Source organism: Symphalangus syndactylus, chromosome X, assembly GCF_028878055.3.
Source record: "Symphalangus syndactylus isolate Jambi chromosome X, NHGRI_mSymSyn1-v2.1_pri, whole genome shotgun sequence".
Taxonomy (NCBI): Eukaryota; Metazoa; Chordata; class Mammalia; order Primates; family Hylobatidae; genus Symphalangus; species Symphalangus syndactylus.
In genome coordinates, this window is record NC_072447.2 from 29,806,861 (window position 1) to 29,828,709 (window position 21,849).

Below are 21,849 nucleotides of genomic sequence, written 5' to 3' on the forward strand. Positions count from 1 at the left end.
TTCAAGAGGGAGATAGTGACCAAGGACCACCTCTCCCCACAGTGGGTTGGATGGTCTAGCCTAGATGGTCTTTGTTTAAAAAGGAGGAGGTGGGTAGGAGGAAAGAAACCTTCTGGAAGCTGAACTTGCAAACTCAAGGGCGTAAACTGATCGTGTCATTATGGTCATTAAAGAGCAATGGAAGGAACAGGCCCAGTTTTCTTGGGCTGGTATTTGCATGAGTGTGAGTGTTGATACTTCCCGTTTCATGAATGAGATGGGGAACAATTAAGGATGACCAAGGCATCGTCTTAGGGAGCTGATCGTCACTCCAGTTCTTCCTAGTCTTCATGGTAGACCCTCATTGAATGGCTTTGAAGAATGTGAATTCTCACATTATCAACCACAGTCTGAGTGTCTGAGGGGAAGGTGCGTAGTCTCTTTGTGTCAGGAATCTTTTAAAATAGAATCAGGGCCTTTCAAGGGCTTTCTAGAAGGAATCTGCATTCCAATCAGATTTATAATATTGAAATATTGTGCCAGTTCAAATGCATTTTTAACTTTTGGCTCCTAAATTTAACAGAAAATTATTGTTCTTCTGTAAGGAATTCTTTCATGCTAAGAAAAATAAAAACATTGGGTTCAACCTGTTGGGTATTATGCTCACTGGCTGGGGTGACAGGACTGTTGGGACCCCAAGCCTCAGTGTCACTCCATATACCAAACCTGCATGTGTACCCTTTATAGTTAAAGTTGAAATTAATTTTTTAAATTAGGTTTAAACCTCTTTAGAGATAAGAGAATACTATGTTATAGGAAGAAATAGGGAAAAAAAAGAAGAATATTCTGAGTTTCTGCAGACTGAGATTCTCAACTGGGCCACTATTGACATTTGGGGCTGGATAACGCTTTGCAGTGGTGGCTTCCTCCTGTGCTTCGTAGAATGTTTAGCAGCATCCCTGGCGTCTATCCACTAGATGGCAGTAGCACCCTCTTCCAGTCGTGACAATGAAAAATGTCTCTAGACATTGCCAAATGTCCTCTGGGGCCGTAGTCACGCTCCTTGTTGAGACCACTGGTCTGGACGCTCCCAAGAGAGCTCAGTGTTTATACTGCCAGGACACTTTTGCCTACCCCCACAAAAAAATAAAGCCAAGGCTAATATTTTAAACTTTCATCTTTGGGCTACTACTGAAGCAGGAGAACTGTCGCCCCTGTAAGAGTAAACCAGAGGCAAGTTTTTGGTTTTTATGGAAACAAGAGGGTGTCCCTGCCATATTCGGGGGATTTGACTTGGTGGGAGCTGCCTAGTTATTTCTCAAACCCTTAGACCCATTCTTAGTGGTGGGGTGAGATGCAGAGGGTCGTTGGTAATGATTTCTCTCGTGTTTCTCCTAGTTTTCCTTTGTTCTTGATTCTACCCATCCATGGTACTTCTAAAGGACAGGGAACTGGACCACCCCAAACTGATATACATTGGTTCTGCTCATCACACATGGGGGTCTCAACAGGCTGATCTGTGTTATCAGCAAGTCTGCTGATACTTACCAGGGACTTGCTACAGAGACCTGGTGCTTGACTCTGGAAGAAAATCAGCATCAGCAATGTCTTCAGTGCCTGTGGAGGATGAATTGTATGTGTACGCCTTAATAGATAATCTCCACATCCCTGTGACACACTGCAACCTCCAGGGACCTTAGCAATGCCGATGTTCTACCCAGGTTTTACAGGATGGCTGCCTGGTCCTCAGAGTTTGCTTACATAGGAGGTGAACTCAACTCAGCACGCACAGTTATGTGGGGCGAGCATCTTACGGGATGCAGGCTACGCAAGTCTTTTTTTCTACCAGTCAACCAGTTAAACATTGACAATACTTGATTGAACATTTCCTTTCTCAAAGTTCTTCCCCCATTTCTTTTTTTTTTTTTTAATTAGTCTGTTAGTGAAAATCGAATTAGTTTGTCTTTGTATTTAGAGCTAGTTTGGGGACTTGGGGCTTGGGAAATTCTCAATGAAGAAAAGAAACTCATTTATGAATACCTATTTCCACATGGCGCTAATCTCCATGCATTTTACTGTTATCACAGGACTGATTGCACTTGGTTTAGGTGAGCTTAGTAGGCAGACTGAGACGAGTTGGGTTTTCAAGATGGCAGAATGCTGTTCTTCTGCACAGTGCTTTCTGACTTGTCTTTAGCCTTTGCTTTAGTCAGCTGATTAAGGCCCTGAATGGCTAATTGCTAAAGCTCTTAGTTCCCATTAGCCTTGACAGGGTCTCCAGAAGTGGAATTGCCTCATGTGTGATGCTAGATAGTAGACAGTCTTGATAATAGCCTGACCTGCTTTCTCCTAGTGCATCCACTCTGGGAGAGCGTGGACCTGGTTCCTGGGGGCGATCGACAGTCACCCATCAACATTCGGTGGAGGGACAGTGTTTATGATCCCGGCTTAAAACCACTCACCATCTCTTATGACCCAGCCACCTGCCTCCACGTCTGGAATAATGGGTACTCTTTCCTCGTGGAATTTGAAGATTCTACAGATAAATCAGGTGAGGGCAAGATCTGGTGGTCTTGTAAGGAGTTAAAGAAACAGTGTCATGTTAACAGAGGACAGATCAAACTCTCTCCATGATAGTATTGACCTCTTTGTTAGCAATGGCATGGAACTCATTGGAATTAAAAAAAAAATTGTGGTCAAATACACATAATATGAAATTTATCACCTTAACCATTTTTAAGAATACAGTTAAGTAGTATTATATTAAGTACATTTCCATTATTGTACAATCATCACCACCATCTGTCTCCAGAAATCCTTTCATCTTGCAAAACTGAAACTTTACCCATTAAACAGTAGCGCCCCATTCACCCTCCCTCCAGCTTCTCGCAATCAGTATTTGGCTGGCTTGCTTGCTTGCTTTTCTTTTCTTTTCTTTTTTTTGGAAACAGATTCTTGCTCTGTCACCCAGGCTGGAGTACAGTGGGGCAGTCTTGGCTCACTGCAACCTCTGCCTCCCAGGTTCAAGTGATTCTCCTGCCTCAGCCTCCTGAGTAGCTGGGATTACGGGTGCCCGTCACCACGCCCAGCTAACTTTTGTATTTTTAGTAGAGATGGGTTTTACCAGGTTGGCCAGGCTGTTCTCGAACTCCCGACCTCAAGTGATCTGCCCGCCTTGGTCTCCCAAAGTGCTGGGATTACAGGCATGAGCCACCACACCCAGCCAGTATTCTGCTTTCTGTCTCTATGAATCGGACTACTCTAGGCACCTCATATGAGTGGAATCATACAGTATTTGTCTTTTTGTGACTGGCTTATTTCAGTTGGTATAATGTCCTCAGAGTTCATCGATGTTGTAATATGTGTCAGAATTTCCTTCCTTTTTAAGGCTTAATGATACTCCATTATATGGATAGACCACATTTGTTTTATCTTTTCCTTAGCTTTTGGCTTTTGTGAGTAATACTGCTATGAACATGGGTGTACAAATGTCTCTTTTTGACTCAGTTTTCCATTGTTTTGGGTATATGCCGTGAATGGGCTTTCTGGATGATCACTGGACTCACTTTTCAGTGTATGGAAAAATTCCCTTCTCTTTTTTATGGATGTTTCCTTCTACTAGTATAGGTAATATTTTCTATTAACAAATACATATATCTCTATGTACAGATTTTGTAATTGGTATAGAAGAAAGGGCATGAAATGAAATGAAAGATTTACCAGAAATGTATTTTCTGTGTGTGTATGTGTTGAATATGTACTAGTTTTCCTCGGCTGGCTTACTTTGCAGATAACTTCTATGTTAAATAGTAATTATATTTAATTACATTTTAAAATGTAAGATTGCAATACAGAGCAGAAAGATAGTTAGGCAAGAAAAACACGTTTTATATTTGGGGTCACCTAATAACGTGTGTGTATTTTATCATTTATATATTTATGTTTGTAACATTTTCTGAGTGGCAACTATGTGCAAGGCACCACACAAAGTACCAGGAGTACTAATTCTCAACCACCCAAAGGGCAAAGTCTAGTGAGGGAAGAATACTCAAAATTATAAAGCAAGTGTGATTTGAAAAATGTTTCTGAAAGTGCTATGGGACCACAGAGGAAGGCATGTGATACAGACTACTCAGAGGAGTCTGTGATGATTTCACTAAGGAGGAGCCATTTATATTAGGTATTAAAGGATGTATGGGAGTTTGCCAAGAGGATTAGAAGGGCATTCGTGCAAAGGCAGATGTGATAGAATGTTCAGGAAATGACCAAAAAAACAAAATGATGTGACCAGAATGTTGAATGTGTGTTGTGGGGAGAGGCCGTGAGAGTGGTGATCATCAAAGCATAATAGGGTAGATGGAGGGCAGGCTCATCAGAAACTAGTTATTTGTAAACAAGAGAGTGGCATAGCATGATTTCGTTTAATTAGCAGTTTATGTTTTTAGACTAACCCAGGCAACAATGCACGGCCACAAGTTGCGATTAATCCAAGTGATAGATGGTGAGAGATTAAATGAAAGCAATAGAAATATAGAAAATGAGCAACTTTTAAAAAGCATTTCTGAAATAAAAGCAACAGGACTAGGAGGTGAGATCCTCTTCCAGAGAACAGAAGGTAAAGTTAACCAAGACCTTGAGGTGTCTCACTTAGGAGACTTGGGGGAATGGTGATGCCAGAAAATAAGTTCATGAGTAGTGGACAGGGAATGATTTGTAGAGAAGTTATCTTAATCCATTTGTGTTGCTACAAAGGAATATCTGAAACTGTGTGATTTATAAAGAAAGGTTTACTTGGCTCATGGTGCTTCAGGCTGTACAAGAAACATGGTGCTCACATCTGCATCTGGTGAGGGCCTCAAACTGTTTCCCCTCATGTTGGAAGGCCAAGGGGAGCAAACGTGCAGAGATCACATGGTAAGAGGGAGAGGAGGAGGTACCAGACTCTTTTCAACAATCAGTTCTGTGGCTGGAGGCAATGGCTCACACCTGTAATCCCAGCACTTTGGGAGGCCAATGCGGGAGGATGGCTTGAGGCCAGGAATTGGAGACCAGCCTGGGCAATATAGTGAGACCTTGTCTGTACAAAAAAAATTTTAATTAAAAAAAAAGAAAAACAATTGGCTAGGCATGGTGGCCCATGCCTGTAGTCCCAGCTACTTGGGAGGCTGAGGTGGGAGTGTCACTTGAACCTAGCAGGTCAAGGCTGCAGTGAGTCACAGTTGTGCCACTGTACTCCAGCCTGGGTGACAGAGTGAGACCCTGTCTCAAAAAAAGAAAAAACCCAAATCAGTTCTCTTGGGAACTAAGAGGAAGAACTCACTTCCACCCGAATGGCAACAAGCTATTTATAAGGGATCTGCCCGCGTGATCCAAATACCTCCCATGGGCCGGGCGTGGTGGCTCACGCTTGTAATCCCAGCACTTTGGGAGGCCGAGGCGGGCGGATAACGAGGTCAGGAGATCGAGACCACGGCGAAACCCCGTCTCTACCAAAAATACAAAAAATTAGCCGGGCGTGGTGGCGGGCGCCTGTAGTCCCAGCTACTCGGAGAGGCTGAGGCAGGAGAATGGCGTGAACCTGGGAGGCGGAGCTTGCAGTGAGCCGAGATCGCGCCACTGCACTCCAGCCTGGGTGACAGAGTGAGACTCCGTCTCAAAAAAAAAAAAAAAAAACACCTCCCATGAAGCCCCACCTCCAACATTGGGGAGCAGGTGTCAACATGAGACCTGGCCGGACCAAGCAGACCACATGCAAACCATAGCAAAAGTATAGGGAAATCATAAGGAAATATAATTGCTTCTTATAACTTTTTCGTAATTTAGGTTTTGTTTGTTTGGTTTGTTGGTTTTTTTTTTTTTTTTAATAGGATCTCACTTTGTCACCCAGGCTGGTGTGCAGTGGTGCAGTCATAGCTCACTGCAGCCTTGAACTTCTGAGCCCAAGTGATCCTTCCGCCTCAGCTTCCCAAGTAGCAGGGACTACACGGTTACGTACCACCACGCCGAACTCATTTTTAAATTTTTTGTAAAGATGAGATCTCACTGTGTTGCCGAGGCTGGGCTTGAACTCCTGGCTTCAGGTGGTGCTCTTGCCCCAGCCTCCCAAAGTGCTGATGTGAGCCAATGCACCTGGCAGTAATTTAGTTTTAAATGTTGTATCAACAATAAAAATAACATTTTAAGTGGTCATCTCTCAAAGAAGAAATGTGTCTTCAACTCTTTTTTTGTTTTTTTTTGAGACGGAGTCTTACTCTGTCACCTAAGTGGCGTACAGTGGCGCGATCTCGGCTCACTTCAACCTCCGCCTCCCGGGTTCAAGCAATCCTTCCACCTCAGCCTCCTGAGAAGCTGGGGTTACAGGCATCCACCACCACGCCCACTAATTTTTGTATTTTTTTTAGTAGAGACGGGGTTTCACCATGTTGGCCGGGCCAATTTCAATCTCTTGACCTCAAATGATTCACCCACCTTGGCCTCCCAAAGTCTTGGCATTACAGATGTGAGCCACCACACCCGGCCAGTCTTCAACTCTTGTCTAATTCCTATAAGGAGAATTTATTTTTCTCAATATAAACATTTTCTCTCCTTTAAATGTAAATGGATTTTGGATGTTAGCATTTCATGCAAAGCAGAATAGGAAAGAGCAAATGATCCCTTACTGAAATGCGACTCAGTTTGTTATATGTATTTTATTTTATTTTTCTCCCCAAGTCCTTTTATTCCAAAGAAATATTAATTGCTGTCCTTGCCTAAATTTCTTCCTGATCTTTGTTTCTATCTCATTTTGGATTGTCATATGCTTTTCTTGGTGGCTTTACTTTGGGTGAAGAAATGTGTTCAAATGTCATAGGTTGACTGAGGCTGTGGGTTTATTCTGGAGAGATTCTGTGTAGTCATGTGTTAACCCTCTTTTCATGGTGTTCCAGCTGCACTTAGTGCATTGGAACGCAGTCAAATTTGAAAACTTTGAGGATGCAGCACTGGAAGAAAATGGTTTGGCTGTGATAGGAGTATTTTTAAAGGTAAAAAATCTCACCAACTTTAAATGATGTGTTGTATTCTAGAATGAAAAGATAGAACATTATAATATTGTTATTTACTTTAAGAATATTGGGATCCCTACACTGGTAAGATAAATAGTAATTGTTAAGGATATATTTTAAATGGCATGAAACTGTGCCGTCCAATAGAGTGGTCACAAGCCACACGTGACAGTTGGGCACTTGAACTGTGGTTGGTGTAACTTAGGAAATGAAGATTTAATTTACTTCTAATTCACTTAAATTTCAATTAAAAAACTGATACTCAATTCAGTTATTGAAAAACCTTTGGGTCGGGCATGGTGGCTCACGCCTGTAATCCCAGCTCTTTGGGAGGCCGAGGCAGGCAGATCACTTAAGGCCAGGAGTTCAAAGCCAGCCTGGCCAACGTGGCGAAACCCTGTCTCTACTAAAAATACAAAAATTAGCCAGGCGTGAAGGCAGGCGCCTGTAATCCCAGCTTCTTGGGAAGCTGAGGCGCAAGAATTGCTTGAACCCACGAGATGGAGGTTGTAGTAAGCCAGGATCGTGCCACTGCACTTCAGCCTGGGCGACAGAGTGAGACTCTGTCTCAAAAAAAAAAAAAAAAAAAAAGAAAGCAAAAGAAAAACTTTTAAGAATGTTTGGAACCATTTGGATATGTATATATTTTTCAAGTATGAATTTTTTGAAATCTAAATATAGATCAAGTATTTTTGATGAAAAAGGTAGCATCCAAATTGAGATGTGCTAAAGTGTAAAATACACAACAGATTTTTAAAACTTAGTATGGAAAAAATACAAACCATCTCATTAATAACTTTTCATATTGATTACATGTTGAAGTGATAATATATTGAATATATTTGGTAAAATAAAATATTAAAAAGGATTTCATCTATTTCTTTTTACTTTTTAAATGTGGCCACTAGAAAATTAATTACCTCTGTGTCTTGTATCATACTTCTATTTTTAAGCATTGGTATAAAAGGATAAAGGCGAGTAAATAGATAATAGTTAAAATGTAAAATTAATGTATTTTAGGCCAGGTGCGATGGCTCACACCTGTTGTCCCAGCACTTTGGGGAGGCCGAGGCGGGTGGATTACTTGAGTCCAGGAGTTTGAGACCAGCCTGGCCAACATGGCAAAACCCTGTCTCTACTGAAAATACAAAAATTAGCTGGGCGTGGTGGCGGGCACCTGTAGTCCCAGCTACTCAGGAGGCTGAGGCAAGAGGATCACTTCAACCCGGGAGGCAGGGGCTGCAGTGGGCTGAGATCGCGCCACTGCACTCCAGCCTGGGTGACAGAGTGAGACTCTGTCTCAAAAAATTAAAAAAAAAAAGAATACATTTTAAATGGAAGAAAGTATTTTGAGCAGAATAGAAAGATAAAGGCAAATAACTGTAGGAAATCTTCTTGAAGGGAACTAGTATTTATGAGTGCTAAGTGACTCCATATTTGCCAAGTGCTTAGTTTATCTTTCTAAGAACTCGGCAATATTACTGTCTCCATTTTTCAGATGAAGAAAGTGAAGCTCAACGAGGTTGAGTGCTTTCTTGCTAGGTCACACAGCTAGCTAATGGAGGACTGGGGTTAAAAATCCATAGGCCACACTCTCATGGGGCCCCTGAGCTCTTGCAGGTTTAGCAGCTACAGGCTTCCTGCATGCTTCCAACTTTAGTCTGCACTGGAGGCTGAGCGTTTTAAGGGTACCTGGGATTTGTTTTAGTCGGGTACAGTAAGACATGCAGACATGGGAATGACTGTCATGAAGGAAGAAGTTAATCCTATTTCCAGATCCCTAGAAGCTGGAGGCATGGCACACTGTGCAGAGCCACATGAGGAAGCACCAGGGTTGGTCAAGAGGCAGAGAAAGTGAGGGGAAAATGTGGGCAAGAGCTTTTATTGTGGTTTCAGTGGGAAGGAACAGGCGAGGCAGGGTAAGCAGGCTTGGGATTGGCTAGTTTGAATAATTTCAGAGTGTTCTGGGGGCTAGGGGGCTATCCCCACTTGGCTGATACCTGACCGTGGAGTGATTGGTGCAGGAGAACAGCGGCCCCAGCGTAAGAGTCTGATAAAGGAGATGGTGGGGCTGTAAGCTCTGGATTACATGTGAAAGGTGCTCTTGCAGTTGTCTCTTCTCTCTGGGAATTAGCCAACCTTGGGAGGGACAGTGCTTGTGGTGTCAACAAGTCCCCAGATATCAAAGCATTAAATACAAAAACTATTAATAGAAAACGTGCTTTATATACTGAGGCTCCTGGAACATGCCCTTGAGGACTTAGGGGCCTGCGCCGAAAGCCTGGCCTTCATGTGCTGTAACCTGTTTGAAGAGCTTCAGCCTCCAGGGTCCCTGTGGGCCAAGGCTTAGGAAGGCCCAGGGAGGTGAGTGGAGCAGGAGCACCTTTCCCTGTGGACTGCAGGCACAACTTCAGACAGCCTGCTCATGTGTTCTGTGTCCAGTTTAATTCGGCGATGTTTATAACATTCTAAATTGCCAGTTTAAGCGGTTTCAGACTGTGATTTGTTTTTAGGTAATCACCAGATGGTCATTTTTAATTCATATTTCATTCCAGTTCTACAGTGAGATGTCCATTGTTTTTAATGTTTTCTCATTTGTTGTTCTTTAGCTAGGCAAACATCATAAAGAGCTATAGAAATTGGTGGATTCCATGCCATCAACTAAGTGTGGGGTAGTATTTTTCCTAAATTGCCTGAAATATATTTTATGTTTCAATCTCAAGGGTGGAGACATTACCAAGGCACTTTGAATTGGGAAGTTTAACTAGGTGAACTGTATTCTGGTTCTCTTTCAACATTGCCTTAGAAGGAGACCTGTAATTTATGAATGACCCTGGCCCTGGGTCACATTGCAGGGGACAGAAGTGATCATGTGGGTAGGCAGTGAGCTTCCTGGTTTTGCTGCTGTGCCGCTGAGGACTTGGGGACTCAGGAACATATTGCTGTCCCCTCCTCTGTTCCTGACACCGGCTCCATCTAAGTCCTTGTGAACACACCCAGAGCAGCCTTCTTTTCTGTAGCTGCCATCCCACAGGCAGGGAGCAGAGAGCAGTTCTACAGAAACTTGCTTTGTCCAGCTGGAAAGAACAATGACCCACATCCTTCAGGTTGGATGCCTTTGTCTAGCCCCCCAAGATTATTTCTTCTATATTCAGAATCTCAAAGGGCTGTGCTCTGGAGGCCCATATATTCTCTCCTCCCTCTCATCCCCCACTGTATCCTTCTGGTCCCCACCTCTTTCCACCTCCTTTCCTCTGCATTTCCCTCTGTTTTCCTCTCTCCCCTTTTAGTCCAGGTTTCTGGCTCCTCCTGATCTGCATTTCATTTTTTTGTTTCTATCAACTTTTATTTTAGATACGGGGGTATCATGTGCAGGTTTGTTACATAAGTATGTTGCATGATGCTGAGGTTTGGGGTACAGATTCCATCACTCAGGTAATGAGCACAGTACCCAATGGGTAGTTTTTTAACCCACTCCCCCCTCCAGTAACCCCCAGTGTCTATTGTTCCCATCTTTATATCTGTGTGCTCAATGTTTAGTTCTCTCAAGAACATGCAGCATTTGGTTTTCTGTTCCTGCATTAATTCGCTTAGGATGATGGCTTCCAGCTGCATCCATGTTGCTGCAAAGGACATGATTTCATTTTTTATGGCTGTGTAGTATTCCATCGTGTATATATTACCACATTTTCTTTATCCAGTACACCGCTGATGGGCACCTAGGTTGATTCTGTGTCTTTGCTATTGTGAATAGTATGACAGTGAACATATGAGTGCATGTGTCTTTTTGGCAAAATGATTTATTTTCCTTTAGGTTTATACCCAATAATGGTACTGCTGCATTGAATGGTAGCTCTGTTTTTAGTTATTTCAGAAATTTCCAAACTACTTTCCATAGTGGCTGAACTAATTTACATTCCCACCAACAGTGTATATGCATTCCCTTTTTTCCACAGCCTCACCAACATCTGTTGTTTTTTGACTTTTTAATAATAGCCATTCTGACTGTTTTAAGATGGTATCTCGTTGCGGTTTTGATTTGTACTTTTCTGATGATTACTGATGATGAGCATTTTTCATGTTTGTTGGCTACTTGTATGTCTTGAGAAATGTCTGTTCATGTCCTTTGTCCATTTTTTAATGGGGTTATTTGTTTTTCTGCATTGCATTTTAAAAGGAAAATTCTCAGTCTCCCTTGAAGAAGTGAAGCCTCCTTCTTTATGCACTGGCCACTGTCTAATACCTCCCAACAATACTTAGAGGAGACTACCTGCTGGAACCTCACTAGAATTGAGAGATCAAATGGTTTTGGCTGTTTTCCCACCGGGGAATATAAAAAATACACAGTTAATTGCAGAAACGAAGGCTGGGCATGATTCCATCCTAAGCAGCGATTCTTCAGGTAGCTGCCCAGAAGGGCCTGGAACTCCTCTGGACCACTGCTGATCTCCAGATACTCCCTGAGAACCATCACCTCGGCGTCCGATTCCTGAGTGGTTTTCACTACTAAATATAGTGACTCAGTGACCCAGTCTCTTGGCCAGGACGCTCTCATGGAATTTGGGTCGTTTGGCACTTCCTGCCTGGTGCCCACCTGTCTAGATTACTGGACCCAAGTAGGTCCAGTATCTCCCTGGTCCAGCCCTGTCTTGAGTCCATCACCTTTATCATTAAGAACCAGCCAGTAGAGGTTGATCATGATCAGGTACGTTCTCTCCACAATTTTCATCTAAGGAAATCCTCATCTCCCCTTTTGAAACAAGGCTGGGCTCAGACTGTGGCATCAGTTTTAACATCTTGTAATGCTTATACATTTTTATTGAAGTGTACCAACGTCTTATCTCAGTTTGGACATGAATTTAGAGATATTTCAAATTAGCTAGAGAGAAGAGTTAAAACATAGAAGAACACAAGCTTTTTACATCTATATTTGACAGTGACATAATGTTTTTATTATACATGCATTGTGTAGATTCTCTATGAAAATTAAGACCCTTTTAAAAAAAAAATGAAGGCTGGAAATGGGTATATTCAAAACCCTTTAAAATCCTTAAGGGAGTTTTGCTGTAGAATCTCAGGATAAAGACAGACTCCAACAATATTCATCCAGAAATTTTCATGTAAGTCAGTTGTTTGAAACTTGGGAATTATTTTTCTCTTAGAAACTAAGTCTGTGGTGGTTACTACATCAGCACACAAAATCCTGTTTAATTCATAAACTAAACTGTAATAATAACTGCGTTTACTTGTTATATTGGATTTTTATTGACTAAAAGCTTCCAGCCTCTTTTTTATGCAGCCAGGATAACAGTGATACCAAAACCTATCAAAGATTAGACCATCCTACCCCCAAAAAATAACAATAGGTCAATATCTCTAAAAAATATGTAACAACAACAGAAGAAGCTAAATAAAATACTAGAAATAGAATCTAGCAGTGCATTAGAAGAAATAGATACTTTGTCCAGGTAGGGTTTATTCTAGTAATCCAAAGATGGTTCAGTACTAAGAATGATATACTTACGATTAATGGATTTCATCCCATCAACAAATCTATATGATCATTTCCGTAGATTTCCTAAAATACATTAGACAAAACCCACCATCCCTTTAAAATTTTTTTAATAAAACAGAAATGAAGAATTCCCTAACTGGATGAAGTAGATTTATCTCAGCTCAAAAATAAATAGTATGTTTAATGTGGAAAGGATATCATTAAATCCATGATTATTAGCATACTATATATTAAATTTAATTGAATTAACCTCTGGCAGGAGCCAATAAAGTTACACCAAAAAACATAAAGAACATTAGAGAAACACTAAAAACTCCTACAAAGATAATTCAGCAATTAGTGGAGTACCATGTCAATTTATAGAAATCAATTCCTTTGGTATATATAACTCACAATTAGTTAGAAGACATAACAGAAGAAGGAAACCTACTTATAATAGAAACTAAAATAATGTTAGTAAACAACATAAAATGTTAAGAAAACTATAAAACATTTCTGAGGGACACAGAAGACTTGACTTTATAAAATTCATACCCTGTTTTTACATAGGAAGATATTATAGACACCTCTGATGTCAACTCTCCTTAAGTTGTGATTCCATAAATTTAATATGGTTTTAATAAAAATACCAACAGAATTTTAAAACTAGATATAGTACTTCTAGAGTTCATGTGGAAAAGCAAATAAGCATGAATAGCTGGAAAAATTCTGAAGGAGAAAATAAGGAATGATTAGACCCATAAGGCTTTAAAGCCACAATAATTAAATAGTATGATACTAGCACATGAATAGGAAGATAAATCAAGGGAAGAAAATAGTTCAGAAATATGGCCAAATACATGCGAATTTACTTTATGGTCAAGATAGCATCTCAGCTCAATGCAGGAAAAGATAAATCCAGTAAATGGTATTGGGGGACAACTGAGCAGGCATTTAGGAGAAAAAGTTGGACCCATCATTCAATCCTGACAAAAATATATTCTGGATGGAACAAAACTTTAAAGGTAAAAAAATACCATAAAAGTACGAGGATAAGCATAGGAAAATTCTTTCATACATCCAAATGGAGGAAGCTTTTCTAACTATAAATCAAAACCCGGAAGTAATCAAGAAAACAACTAGCAATTAGACTACATATAAAAATTTTAAAATCCTTTCTGATGAAAATCACCGTAAACAAAAGATAAATGACAAACAGGGAAAACATTTGCAACTCTGTTCACTCATTCAGCTACTATTTATTGAATGCCTACTATATGCCAGCTACTCTTCTAGGTGTTTGAGACATCATAGTGAACAAAACAGAGTTAATTGCCCTAATATACAAAGAGTTTCTAGAAATCAGTTTTTAGATAACAGCAAATGGTATAAACAGACAGCTTACAGTTAAGGAAACAAGAAACCCAATACCATGTGAAAAAATTTCCAACCTTGCTTATAAAAAGCGATAAAACTACACTGAAATATGAATTTTCACGTATCATTAGCAGAAACCCCAAAATTGTATTGCTCACAGTGCTGGTACAAGTGTGGAGCATGGGCAGCCTCATGTGTTACTGGTAGGTGGTAATGACACATGAATAAAGATATAATAGACTAAAAAGTATGTTGTTTTACTAATAGTTAATTACAATATCAAAGGAAGATACAATGCTAAGTTGGTACTATTGTAGTAGCTATCAGAGTGCAGTTTACCAAATAGCAATTTATCCTACACGTAAACTGCAGACCTAAACAATAATACATATACATAGTTATTCTTTGCACCATTGTTTGCAAAACAACTTAAATACCAGTCACCTCTATGGCATTCCTCCTCCAAAATTTGTATTCCCTCATCTAAATCATGAGAGAAGACAAAACCAAACTGAAAAAGGACTTCTACAAAATACATCACCAGCCATCTTCAGAAGCATCAAGGTCATGAAAAACAAGGCAGAAAAACTCAAGAGTGAAGGAGACCAAGGAGGAGTAGGTTCTGGAGAAGACAAAGGACACTTGGGCAATCTAAAGTCTGGAGTTTACTTAATAGTATCAACCCAATGTTAATTTCTTAGTTTGATGAATGCATCGTGATTATATAACATTAGAGGAGGCTGGATGAAAGGTCTCAACCTCAGCACCACTGACATTGAGGGCAGATCATTCTTGGTTGTGGGGACTGTCCTGTGCATTGCAGGATGCTTAGTTGCATCCCTGGCCTCGACTCACTGAGTGCCTATAGTTTCACCTCCCTAGGTCGTGACAACCAAAAATGTCTCCAGACATTCTCCACTGTCAATTGCAAACTCACCCCTTGTTGAACACCACTGATAGACACTAATCCCTAATATCAACTAACCAATGCAATGCTGTACCTCTTGGTGTATGAGAAGAAGAAACAGACATCTTCAATGTCTATGAGAATGGCTTTTAACTAATTAACACCTTGATTAACCAGTAGAAGGCATATTTAGTGATGATTCACTTATGACTGCCTATACCTCACCAGGACAAAATTGTGGTTTGTCAGAGAGTCTTTAGCCACAAACAGAATAACAACCACTGGCTTATATTGCAAAAAGGATATGGGAAATTCTATAGACATTGGAAAAAAAAAAATACATTATAAGAAGTCTAGGCCGGGCACGGTGGCTCATGCCTGTAATCTCAGCACTTTGGGAGGCTGAGGCAGGCGGATCACCTGATGTCAGGAGTTCAAGACCAGCCTGGCCAACATGGTGAAACCCCGTCTCTACTAAAAATATAAAAAATTAGCTGGGCGCAGTGTTGGGTGCCTGTAATCCCAGCTACTCGGGAGGCTGAGGCAGGAGAATTGCTTGAACCAGGGAGGCAGAGGTTGCAATGGGCCAAGGTCACGCCATTGCACTACAGCCTGGGCAACAAGAGCGAAACTGCATCTCAAAAAAAAAAAAAAAGTCTATACCCACTCTGATGCCATTATCTTGAGATGTCTTAGATATGAATAAAAAGTCATTCCACTCATTATGAGAACTGTCTTTAGAAGAAAAACCGAATTATACCATAGGAATATCTCTAGATTTTGAAAATCATATACCTAGAGATCATTCCATAAATAAGGAATCAGGCAAAAAACCAAAGGAATTCATTGGTGAGAGGAGAGTGTTAGGGATCTCATCCCCTTGCAACTACTGGCTGACCCCAACCCTGCATTGCAAAAACACTTGGCCCCCTCTGACCTCAAAAAGCATTTGGTGCTTCCTCCTTAAGCTCTATTTATTGTCTTTACTATTCACCCATCTGCCTCAGTCTGGGCCAGATCTATTGCCCAATCTTCACCTGGTTGCGACTTTTTTGTCTCTTCCCGATTCTGGCATTCCAGAGGGTCAGTAGGTTCCTTCTGCACGTGCTTTTGAGGGAAATGTCCCCCCAAAAAAGCTTTTCACACCACCTTGAACAGACTCTAAACTTAAGCACTACAGTTACTAAGCAGCCTTTGGATTCTTTGTTTTTGAAGTTAGATCTTTTCAGCTATTAGTGGAAAATGTGCCTCACTCTACTCCAGGATTACCAATAGAAATGACAGAAATGGCATTAGTGTTCAGAGAAGATTATGTATATATGGCTGTGTGAACACTGAAAATTATGAGGGTCAACATAAAATCAGCATTACAGGTACTAAAACATAAATCCTGATGGCTTTCACCATTTTCTTAAGAGCAAAATTGCAAAAAGTGATATTAACAGCCATCCTAGACGAATATGAGCAAATGATTTGTTTTTCCTTAAAAGAGCCTCCAAGTGTATTGTGATCATTTTCACACTGATCAAAGAGAGCACCCTTCTGTCAACAGGTATCTGCAGTTTTCAGGACCTGGCAGAAATTCTTCTATGTTCTGCCTTTAAAGGTCAGGTACAAAAGTAGAGGCAGCTGCCAGGCCCCTCTGCCCAGAGCTGAGTGTCTGGGACCATGAGTAGGAAGGATTGAGGCTTGAGCCTCCTTGGTCCGCCAGGCAGCATGGGGCGCCACCCGCCCCTTCTGCAGCTGTACGCGGCAAAGCTCTGGCCTGGCCGTGGCCTCCTGCCCCAAGCAACACTTGGTGGACAGACTACCCGGCACATGGCACCTCATGCACTTTCCAACATTTTGATGCCAACAGTCGCTGGTCACTGAGCCCTGACATTTGATCTGTGGCCTTGACCACAGATTTTGGAAACTTCTGGCAGCCCAGTGTGTACTGGAAGGCCCAAGCCGCTTCCTGGGCTGGCCCTGGGCCAGAAAGCTGTGCCCCGCCCAGAAGCACTGGGTTCTGCAGTCCAGGCCCTTCCTCAGCTCCCAGGTCCAGGAGAACTGCAAGGTCACCTACTTCCACAGGAAGCGCTGGGTCCGCATCCAGCCCCTCCCCACCGCTCCTCCCAGCTGGGACTACGCCCGTATCTGCATCCGGAGAGAGATGGTCCCCGCCCGCATCTGCGTCCTGAGAGATGGTCCCCAAGGCCTGGAGGTGCTTTCCCAACAGGCTGCCGCTGCTGAGCAACATCAGGCCTGATTTCTCCAAGGCTCGCCTGGCCTACATGAAGTGATGGCTTTGGAGCACCCGCCACCCCCACAGCCTGTCTGCAGCCTGGTGACCGTGAAAATTGCCCCACCTGAGCTCAGAGGGAGCCCGACGCCCAGGCCATCTGCCTTCAAAGCTGTGATGAGAAACGGAGTGGCCCGTTCCGTTGTACCCAGGTTTAGGCCGCTGAGCAGAGCCCCCACTCCCAGGCAGTGTTGTCTCAATCCTTCCTGGTGGCCGCCTGCCCTGGTGAGGATATGCGGCCGCCAGGCGCCCGGTCGCTGAGCCACCACAGGAGTGCTGGGCCTGCGGGTAGCTCTGCCCTGACACCTCAGGCTTGCCTGTACTTGGAAGGAGGTTCGCCAGGGGGGCCGTGAGCCTCTGAGCACACCCAGCCTGCTGCCCGGCTCCAAGAGTCAGGCCCCTGCCACCACCTCCTGAGCCTCCAGCCCTCAGCAACTTCACCCTACTGACCGCGGTTCCACCCCCACACCAGCCACCAGCCCCACCAGGGCACTTCCCACTGCTCCAGCCAACCACTCAGCGAGCCCCAGGCCCACCTCTCCTCTCCCTTAAAGCCCTTCCCTTTCCCTTGCCCATTCGCTCCTGCCTTCTCCCTGGGGACAGAAGGCATGCTTCTCCCCAGTTTCCACAATAAAATATTTGTTGTTAATAATAATAGGTGTCTTTATTATCATAGAGATTGTCGTATTCTTTCTTCCAAAGACGACACCATGGTTTCTCCAGCTTGGCACTATTACTTGGGCCAGATGGTTCTTTCTTGTGGGGCGGGGGAGAGGGAAGGGGGAGGTGGACGTTGTCCTATGCATTGCAGGGCCTTAGCAACATCCCTAGCCTCTCACTTCTAGGTGCCAGCAGCACACTCGCAGTACTATCAAAAATGGCTCCAGGCGTTGCCAAATGCTCCCTGGGAGGGTAGAGATGTCAAAAGTCATACTGGTGGAGAACCACTGAGGAACAGTGACCTCTACTGGCAGAAACAGGCAAGCCTAGTCTCCCAAAATGTGCGGTTTTCTAATACATATCAAAGGCGTTAGGGACAAACCAAATGAAGTGGCGCATGCTGGACAGAAAACATTTTCACCAGTTTTCTAGAATGCTGGGGGTGTGAATGATTCCTGTGATCTGGTCTTACTAGCAATCAGGAAATGCAAAATTGTTACAAATGAGCTACTGTTTTAAACGTTTCAAATTGGCAACAATTTAAAAATAATACCGAGGGCTGGTAAAGACGCATGGAATTGGAATCCCAGGTGACACTGTGGAAGCAAGGAGTCCAGCCACTCTGGAATGGCATTTGGAAGTGATTCCTAGAACAGAAAACGCAGCTACCAGAAACTGTGTGGCACACATACACAGACACTGGTGAGGATGTTCTTTGCGGCACTCGTCACCATAGCAGAGAATTGGAACAACCCAAATGTCCATCAGTACGGGACTAAAGTAAATATAGTATATGCTGTCACGGGAATACTGTTCCACAGATTAAAGGAAAGCCAGGTGCTCACGACTGTAATCCCAGCCCTTTGGGAGGCTGAGGTGGGCAGGTCGCTTTGAGTTTAGAAGTTTGAGACCAGCTTGGACAACATGGTGAAATCCTATCTCCACAAAAAATACAAAAATTAGCCGGGTCTTGGTGTTGTGCGCCTGTAGTCCCAGCTTCTCAGGAGGCTGAGGTAGGAGAATCGCTTGAGTCCAGGTGGCAGAGGTTGCAGTGAGCTGAGATCACACCACTGTACTCCAGCCTGGGTGGCAGAACAAGACTCAAATAAAAAAAAACAGGAAAGAAATAGTGCAGGGTTTCTCAACATCAGCAGAATCAGGCCAGATAACTCTGTGTGAGGATACTCTGTGTATTGTAGGATGTTTAAGAGCAAACCTGGCATCTGTCTACCAGATGCCATTAGGACCACCAGCAGTTGTGACAATCAAAAATGGCTCCAGGCCTATAATCCCCGCAATTTGGGAGGCCAAGGTAGGTGGGTCACTTGAAGCCAGGACTTGGAGACCAGCCTGGGTAACAAGGTGAAACCCTGTCTCTACTAAAAATGCAAAAATTAGCCGGGTGTGGTGGCACATGCCTGTAGTCCCAGCTACTCAAGAGGCTGGGGCACAAAAATCACTTGAACCCAAGAGGCGGAAATTGCAGTGAGCTGAAATTGTGCTACTGCACTCCAGCCTGGGCAACAGAGCGAGACTCTGTCTCAAGAAAAAAAAAAAAAACAAACAAAAACGGCTCCAGGAGTTGCCAAATATACCCTGAAGGACAAAGTCACCCGCTCGTGGCAACCACTGAGCTAAGAGCTACATTTTTTTAAAAAAAGGATAAATCTCAAAAGTACTTTCATATGAAAAAGATTGGAAGTAGAGTATTTTCTGTAGCACAATGCCATTTATTCAAATAATATATTTTATTACATAATATAGTGCTTATAATTTAATTCATATTTATATTTTATTTACATACTTATATAGCAATTGTTCATTATATATGAATTAAAATATAAGATTGAGGTATTTTGAAATATTAATATGTAATATATTCTATATTAAGTTTAATATAAAGATTTCATCATATAAATTATATAAAAAATATAAGATATTATTTCTGGCATGATAGAGGAGGCCAGAAACCAGGTAGGAGGTAATTTGGATACCTTACCCATATTGTTATTTTTATCTAAAGCCTCTTTAAATACTGTTCAAACATGAATTACATGGTATTCCCCTTTAGAGAGTCATAGAATATAGCCATAAACTAAAGCAAATTCCCTTCACATGGAGCTTGCTGTCTAAGGGGTTGGAGACAGACAATAAACAAGTAAATAAATGCATACACTGCATGCTGGTGGAGGGGAGGAAGGCGAGTGCTCTAAAGAAAAATAGGGAGGGTTGCATTAAACTCTCAACCCATCTGGGGCCCCAAATACTCTCCTTGTCCCAATTACCATGGAATGACACTCTCTTACTATGTATGCGAGTTCATCAAATGTTCAGTGTTTTCTTTGGTGGCAACTCATGCTTTAATAGAGTACCACACAAATAAAATGAAGATATTTTATCTACTTAGAAATAAAGATTCCCATAAGATTTAAATTGTTGCTGAAAATATTAAACCTTACATTTTCAATGGAGACAGTTTCGGTTACACACAAAAAGTCCTGGACTGAAGCTCTAAAAATCTAGCTTTTAGTCTGAAATTTTCCACTCCCCCATCTCTGGGATTGACAAGGCATTGCAATGTGAATGAGGTACAAGAAGGGGCTTGGGCTCTGTGTGCATCAATGGTGACACTTTGGGCATTTTGGGTGGGATATTCCTTGTTATGTAGGACTGTCCTGAGCCTTAGACAACAATTATTTGTCTAAGACAACATTAATTATTTGTCTAAGGCTCAGGACAGTCCCACATAATTAATCCCCACCCTCTAAATACCATAGCACTCTCCAGTCATGGATGTAGCTCCAAAACAACCCCTTAGCATTTCTGGATGCTGAGGCGAGAAAGACTTCTAAATCTTTGACATTTATTTTCACACTCCACTTGCCTGCTTCTTGCCAAAAATTTTCTAACAACCATCTATAGTTACTCAGCAAGGGCTGGTAATTATTCATTCATTTATTTGGGCTTCATATTACTTTCTTTTTTTATTTTTTTCATATTACTTTCTTATTGTGAATTACTTCACTTTTAGAAATTTTATTCTTTGTATAGTTTTAGAGTTTACAGAATGATTAGTTCTTTGAAATGCTGTCTTGCTCATTTGACGTAGCTTTTTGTGGGCATTAACCCCAAAGCTGCTTTCCACAAGACACATCTGAGCTGTCAGTTGTATTAAAATATAATAGTGAGTGTGTGATAACACAAGTCCGTAAATTGCTTGACACTCCTCCCTCCAGGAGTGAAGCTTAAGTCTCCTCCCCCTAAGTATAAGGGTTTAGAGATTCCCTTCTGACAGTTACAGTTTGGAAAGGGAAACTTGGCAGGCACCACGTGATCCAAGGGAACAAAGTGAACTTAACAGTGATGTCATGTGCGTATCAGGGACCCTGACACCATATGCTGAGAAGGGCACTTCACCTCATTTTCGTCTCCAATAATCACTATGTTCTGGCTAAATTATGAGAAAACAGCAGATAATATCCAGTTGAGAACTTTTACAAAATACCCAACCAACCCTCTTCAGAAGCACCAAGGTCATGAAAAATAAGGAAAGACTGAGAAACACAGAGTTGGGAAGACTAAGGAGGAGGAGATCTAATCGCCTGTTGTAATGGATGCATCCTGGTTAGGTATAGTAATAGCATTAGGGGAACTGGGTGAAGGGGCCAGAGCAGGCTTTCACAACCTCAACATTTGGGACCACCTCATTGCTGAGGGAACCATCCTATGCTTTGTAGGAAGTTTACCAGCATCCCTGGCCTGCACATGCCAGCAGTACATCCCTTTCACCAAAACCCCCTACCTGGCCAAATAGTGAAACCCAACAGTAAGTACTTCTGTATAGTTCCAAATGTTCTGGAGTAGGGAAAGGGCACAAATTGCCCCAGATTCAGAACCGTTGTTACACAGGAACTCTGTATCTCTGCAACTATTTTTTGAATCTAAAATTATTTTAAGTTATGACATATATATGTATATGTATTGATATGGTTTGGCTTTGTGTTCCCACCCAAATCTCATCTCAAATTGTAATCCCCATGTGTCAGGGGAGAGACCTGGTGGGAGGTGATTGGATCAGGGGGCAGTTTCCCCCATGCTGTTCTCATAA

General features: G+C 42.2%; 1 long non-coding RNA gene across 1 annotated transcript; it reads left to right on the plus strand.

Moving 5' to 3' along the window:
• Positions 1–2,393: 2,393 nt before the first annotated feature.
• Positions 2,394–14,140, plus strand: LOC129476380 (uncharacterized). The gene is made up of 2 exons (XR_008654917.2): positions 2,394–2,530; positions 11,200–14,140. It is a non-coding gene; the product is annotated as an uncharacterized lncRNA (long non-coding RNA).
• Positions 14,141–21,849: the final 7,709 nt, after the last annotated feature.